Here is a 7,810-nt window from a genome sequence, read left to right on the forward strand (position 1 = left end):
TTGGAAGGTAGGTCTAGCTTCTCTAGCACGTGGAAGAGGTTGTGGGGGTGGTTGAGGTATCCTCCTTTCCAGCTTGTTGACAGATGGAGGTGGTCTCTCAGCTTTCCTCGGCCGCTTGTGCTTCTTCCACCTTGATATAGCAAGCGGCTTTTTCCACCATTTCATCAAAATTCCGAGCGGGATTTTTGATGAGATCTCTAAAGAATTCTCCCTCTCCTATTCCATGGGAGAAAGCGCTCATCAAAATCTCTGAAGTGGAAGTGGGGAAGTCTTGGGCCACTTGGTTGAAGCGGTTGATGTAACTTCTTAAAGGCTCGGTCGACCATTGCTTAAGAGCGAAAAGGTAATGATCCGTCTTCTGATATTTTTTGCTGCTAGCGAAACGATGAAGAAAGATCATCTTGAAATCCAAGAAACATGTAATGGATCCTTGTGGTAGTCCATCAACACACTTTAGTGTCGAACCAGATAGAGTATTTAAGAAAACTCGACACTTAACAGCATCACTATATTGATGCAATAGGGCTGCATTCTTAAACTTACGTAGATGATCCTCCGGGTCTTTGCTCCCATCATATTCCCCGATCGATGGGGCCCTGTAGCCCTTAGGTAATTTTTCGTTCAAAATCCTAGCCGAGAAGGGTACTCTTGTTGGTTAGTCCTAAGAAAATCATACTGGTTCCACTGTAAAAAAATTTTTTATACAAGTGTCGAACCTTTCCTTAAATAACCTATTGTGTTATTTAAAAATTAAATTAGGAATCACAGACGGAACTTAACATCATTGATTCCAAATTTAACTTATCTGTTCTTAATGGTTTAGATTTGAATCGCAAGCGGAACTTAACACTATTGATTCAAATCTACCTAAGTTATTAATTCCATAAATATTAATTTCCAAAATTGGCTTCCAAGACTGCATGGCGAGGCACATGGCCTTCTTGGATATGGGAGCAACCACCACCGCCTAGGCAAAGCCTTTTAAGGAAAGCTAATATTTATTTCCTTAAATAACTCTAGGTTAACCAAAAAGAACAATCGAATCACAAATTCGGAAAAGTAGAAACACAAACTCGAAAAACTATTTCGAAAACTCTAGAATCATATGCCTCTTGTGTTTGGTATTTCCAAAAATAACAATACAAAGAAAACTAGTATGATGCAGAAAATAATTACTAGTTATACCTTTCTTTGTAAGCAAAAATAACCTCTTGATCTTCTATCGTATTCCTCTTCTAACCTCGGACGTTGTGTGGGCAACGATCTTCCGAGACGAGAACCACCAAGCACCTTCTTCTTCCTTCTAGGTTTCGGCCACCACAATTCTCCAAGAGAAGTAGAGGTCCGGCCACCACCACCAAGCTCCAAGGGATGCAAGAAACAAAACCTCCTTTCTCTCCTTCATCTCCTAGCTAGAACCGGCCACCATCAAGAGCTCCAAGAGGGGTTGCCGCCGGCCACAAGAAGAAGAGAAGAGGGAGAAGCTAGGGCCGGCCACCAAGGAGGAAAAGAGAGGAGAAGAATAATAGAGTCGTTCACCCATGAAGGCACTTCTACCCCCTCTTTTATAATCCTTGGTCTTGGCAAATAAGGAAATTTTAATAAAAACTTCCTTAATTCTTTTGCCATGAAAAAGAAAAATTATTGTAATTAAAAATAATTTTCTTCTTTTAATAATAATGGTCGGCCACCACAAGCTATAAACAAGGAGAGTCTTAATTAATTAAAACTTCCTAATTTGTCTCCATAAATTTATAAAAATTTCTCCAATAATTTTAATCTTCATGGTGGTTTTTTAAAAGGAAATTTTATAAATTAAAATCTTTCTTTTAAACATGTGGATAAAAAGAAAGTTATCTCTAAAAATTAAAATCTCTTTTAATCTACAAATAAGGAAAGATATCAAATCTTTTCTTAATCTTTTGTAGAAACTTATAAAAGAGAATATTTAATTTTTAAACTCTCTTTTAAATCATGAACATGGTTAAAAGGAAAGTTTTTTCAAAAATTAAAATCTACCTTTCAATCTACAAATAAGGAAAGATTTCAAATCTTTTCTTAATCTTTTGTAGAAAGCTATAAAAGGAAATATTTAAATTTTAAACTCTCTTTTAAAACCATGATATCCACATAAGAAATAATTTTAACAAAAATCCCTTTTTAATATGATGTGGTCGGCCACCTAAGCTTGGACTCCAAGCTATTGGCCGGCCACCTTAAGGCTCAACCTTTAGGCTTGGCCGGCCCTAAGCTTGAGCCTCAAGCTTGGCTTGGCCGGCCCCTATTGGTTGGGTAAGAAGGTGGGTATGTGGTGGGTATAAATCTCTATATACAAGAGGCTACGATAGGGACCGAGAGGAGGAATTGGTTTTGGTCTCCCAATGAAATTAAGCATCCCATGTTTGCCCCGAACACATAACTTAATTTCATCAATAATAATTCATTCCACTAAAGAACTATTATTGAACTACCGCACTAATCCCAAATTACATTTTGGGCTCCTTCTTATTATAAGTGTGTTAGTCTCCCTGTGTTTAAGATATCGAATGTCCACTAATTAAATGAGTTACTGACAACTCACTTAATTAATATCTTAGTCCAAGAGTAGTACCACTCAACCTTATCGTCATGTCGAACTAAGTCCACCTGTAGGGTTTAACATGACAATCCTTATGAGCTCCTCTTGGGGACATTATCAACCTAGATCACTAGGACACATTTCCTTCTATAATCAACAACACACACTATAAGTGATATCATTTCCCAACTTATCGGGCTTATTGATTTATCAAACTAAATCTCACCCAATGATAAATTAAAGAAATAAATATCAAATATATGTGCTTGTTATTATATTAGGATTAAGAGCACACACTTCCATAATAACTGAGGTCTTTGTTCTTTTATAAAGTCAGTATAAAAAGAAACGACCTCTAATGGTCCTACTCAATACACTCTAAGTATACTAGTGTAATTATATAGTTAAGATAAACTAATATCTAATTACACTACGACCTTCCAATGGTTTGTTCCTTTTCATCTTGGTCGTGAGCAACTTGTTTATAATTTATAAATAACTGATAACATGATCTTCTGTGTGTGACACCACACACCACGTTATCTACAATATAAATTAATTAAACAACTACATTTATCATAAATGTAGATATTTGACCAATGTGATTCTTATTTCTAGATAAATGTTTATACCAAAAGCTAGGCTTTTAGTATACACTCTAACAATCTCCCACTTATACTAAAAGACTAAACTGCCATATCTGCTGCCATACATCTGATTCCCAACTCTTCAACATGCCCATCAAAAGCTCTTGCTTTAAGGGCCTTAGTGAAAAGATCTATAGGTTATCATCTGATGCAATCTAGGCGGCTACAACTTCTCCTCGTTTATACAATTTCTCGTATTGGATGGTACTTGCGCTCTATTGTGTTTACTTGCCTTATGGACTTATGGTTTCTTCGAGTTTGCTACTGCACCAAATTATTTTGGGCAAACCAAAAATCATATCTAAGTCTATCTTGAAGTATCTGAGTCATACAGCTTCTATGGCTACCTCAGAGACTGCCATATACTCAGCTTCTATGGTGGAGTTCGAAAAAGCACCTATGCTTATCACTCTTCCATAGTTATGACTTTACCTCCTAAAGTAAACACAAAACCCCGAGGTTGACTTACTATTGTCCCTTTTTGATTGGATGTTAAAATCCATGTAACCCACAGGGACCAAATTATCTGCCTTGTAAGCTAGCATATAATCTCTAGTGCCTCTAAGGTACTTCAATATATGCTTTACCGCAGACAAATGTCCTTGTCCAGAGTTACTTTGATATCTGCTAACCATGCCCACGGCAAAACAGATATCCAGTCTCGTACACAGCATTACATACATTAGACTTCCTACAGCCGAAGCATAAGGAACTTCCTTCATGTCCTTTATTTCCTTTGATGTCTTCTGAGACATCTCTTTAGATAAAGCTACTCCATGCCTAAAAGGTAAGAAACCTTTCTTGGAGTTCTGCATGCTAAAACGAGCTAAGATTGTTTCGATATATGAAGCTTGGGATAAGTAAAATATATTCTTTTCTTGCGATCCCTTTGATCCCAAGAATATATGCATTCTCCCAAGTCCTTCATAACAAATTATTTGGACAACCATACCTTTACTTCTGACAACACTTTGATATTATTTCCAACTACTAAAAATATTATCTACGTATAGTACAAGAAATACCACCACGTTTCCATCACACTCTTTGTATACACAATACTCATTCGGTTATTAAATAAATCCATAGGTCTGGATTACTTTATTAAACCGAATGTACCAAGACCTTGAAGCTTTACTTCAGTCCATAGACTGTTTGAGGTTACACACAATATGCTCTTTGCTCTTTGCTTTTTACAATGAACCCTTCTGGTTGCTTTATATGGATGTCTTCTTCAAGACTTCCATTAAGGAAAGCTGTCTTGACATCCACTTGCTAAATCTCATAGATAAAAGAATCTGGGTAGACTTAAGCATGGCTACCTGTAAAAAAGTTTCCTTTTTCAACAAGCCTTGCTTTGAAAGTTTCTACCTTCTTGTCTATCCCTCTTTTCCTATTGTTGACTTATTTTTACCCAATGACTTTTACACCATTTGGTGATTTTATAAGCTTCCAGACTCTATTAGAATTCATATATTCTAATTCTGTATTCTTTGCAAAGATGTTGCATCTTTATCTTGGAGTGCTTCGTCATATGTCTGAAGATCAGGTTCATATCCTCCAGGGATCGAGTCCAAAGACTCTCCCAAAACATGAATCTTTTTAGGTTGCCTAACAACCCTCCCACTACGACGAGGTACTTTCTGCAATTGTGTATCAATTGTGATACGTGTTGCAGTTTCTTGTGATATTTCATCTTGTACAGTTGGTACTAGGTTAGGTGTGTCCTTTAATTTCCTTATGAACAATTTTTACTCATGGGGCTTGTGGTTTATAGTATAGTCCTTTTCTAAAATCGAGCATTGGTGCCAACAATGACCTTCCGATTTTAAGGACTACAAACCTCTTTTCATTTTTCTAGGATAACTCACAAACAAGTGAACTCATGTCTAATTTTTCAGTGTCTCTCACGTGCTAGACCACCCAAATCCGAATATGCTTCAGACTAGGCTTACGCCCATTCTACAATTCTGTGGGAGTAGAGAGTTCTGACTTAGAAGGTACTATGTTCACTTCTATTTCCAATGTATATTCTTAAAACGAATTTGGTAACTCATCATCGATCTAATTATTCCATAAGAGCTTTATACCTTCTTTCTACTACACCATTCTGTTGGGATGTACCAAGTGCAGTTAGTTGGGATTGAATCCCTACTTCTGATAAGTGACTCCTAAATTCTCCCAAGAGGTTTGCTACTACGATCTCACCGTAGTGTCTCGATATTTTTACTTTGACATTTCTCCGCATCAGCCTCGTACTCTTTAAACTAATCAAAGCACTTAGACTTGCGGTATATCAAGTAAATCTATTTGTGTCTCAAATAGTTGTCTATAAAATAGACGAAATATTCAAAACTACCTCTTGTCTTGGATAGTCATAGGACCACACTGTTAGCTAGAACCCTAGAACCAATCATTTGATGATTGTATTTTGGACTTGTTGTATCATATTCTATATAAATAAAGGCATTTGGTTTTTGGTTATTATACTTACTTGTATTGGTGCCAAATAAACTAAGTATAATAACGTCCTTGAGTAGAAGGTTCTTACCTATATCAATCGATTGGTTGAATCGATAGTGAGATGATATAGGGAACACTACTCTTAATTATTCCCAGTCGAGTATTAACATTCAGGGACAATGTTAATGCAATAAGACTAGCATGTAGGTCAACTCGATGACTTGATCTCACAAGTCATGGATATGGAGATATCAAGTTGACACATGAGTATGCATTGGAGAATGTATACTGAATGACCAGCCATGAGAAAGTATCATGGATCGTTATATGAGTGTCATATACTTTCTCATGTGACTATTAGTATGACTATTGGTCCTTAGACCTGAAGTCACCATGGTTCCCTACATAAGGAGTTATGTACTTTGATTTCGTCAAACGTCACCCGTAACTGGGTGGACTATAAAGGCGATTACTGGGTATATAACGAATTATACAGAGGGATGTGAGTGATGTAGATGGGATCTATCCCTCCCATATGACGGGAGTGACATCGGTATTCTTGATAGAGTTAGACCACGAAGTGCATGGCCATGCCCAAATGAGTCAACATGAGATGTTGAGCTCATTTGATCGAGTGAGTCTACTTGGAGTTCAAGATTTAGATTGATTAAAGGATGACATGGTCTATGCCTCACATTGATCAATCTAGATGTCTAGGATAGAAGGACAATGTCACATATTGTGAGGAGTCACAATTAGTAGTCACAAGGTGATGTTGTATCTCAACATTCTTGTAACTTGGGAAGCAATGATGTATTGCTAGATGTCGCTCATTGTTTATGTTCCTAAAGGAGTTTAGAAACATTGTCAACGTTACAAAAACCTATTGGATCACACACAAAGAACAAGTGGATGGAGATTAGGTTCATATGATGAACCAATTGGATTAGGTTCATATGATGCACCAAGGATTGGATTCGGATTAATTCAAATTAGACTTATTGAGTTAGACTCAATTAGATTCAATTGTTGAATGAGTCTAATTTAAATTTGATTCATTGAGTCAATTTATATTAATGAATTGAGATTCATTAAATTGAAATTGACTCGTATCAAAGGTTGGATTTAACTCAACAAGGAAGAAAATTGGTCAATTTTGACTTTACCAAATGGAAGTTGAAACATCAAGTTTGACTTGATATTGCCACATCATGAAGGTTGACTCATCCTACATGGCATGACTAACCTTGTCACATCATCTCCACCTCATCATGGTGTGCCACCTCATGGAGGTTATACATTCCATTCCATTTAATGTGGCCGGCCACATTAAATGGGGAGGTTACAAGGTGTGGCCGGCCACACTAATGTAGTGTAGAGGTTTTGGTTTTGTGTATTGATGTGTGCATTCATTCTATCATCTTCTTCCTTGGTCTTTCTTCCTCCTTGCTGCTGTTGCCGTGAGTTCTAAGCAAGGGTGAAGGTGGTTGAGTGAGTTCCAAGAGAATAAGGAAGAGTGAAGGTCACAAAGGAGGATACTACTTCTTGAGTGTATGAGATTCCTTTTGCATCCTCTCTTTTTCTTCCTTTCAAATCCTACCCGAGAGCCCAAGAAGTGCTAGCACACTTGTGGTGCTCTCTTCTCCATCCTTGAGTGTTAAAGAACACTTCTTGTTCGTGTGGATATTACTAGAGAGTTGTCTACGTTGACAACTTCGAGATCCGGCGTACCGTTGGACGAGCGGGATTTGCGAGGGCACGCTTTAAGGTATAACTCTTATCTACTATAGATCTGGAGTGTGAAACTTGTATTCATAGTTTTAGAAATTTTTCTTTGCACAGATCCATTGGCTTTGGGGCTTTCGGGGTTTCCGCGACGTGAAAACGCGGTTTTCGCGGCCCGAAAAACCCAACAGTGGTATCAGAGCCACGTGCAAAGACGAATACGAGTTTATTTTGTGTTTTATGAAAACTTTTCAGTTCTGTAATATTCTGTAAATTTAGGTTTTTTATAGTTTTTATGGGTAATTTTCTCGTAGAAGCGAAACACAAGTGTTTCGGCGCTTGTAGGCTACCGCTACCGGGAAGATTTTTCCAAAATGATCATGTTTCGCCCCAAAAC

This window comes from Zingiber officinale, chromosome 10B (genome assembly GCF_018446385.1).
Source record: "Zingiber officinale cultivar Zhangliang chromosome 10B, Zo_v1.1, whole genome shotgun sequence".
Taxonomy (NCBI): Eukaryota; Viridiplantae; Streptophyta; class Magnoliopsida; order Zingiberales; family Zingiberaceae; genus Zingiber; species Zingiber officinale.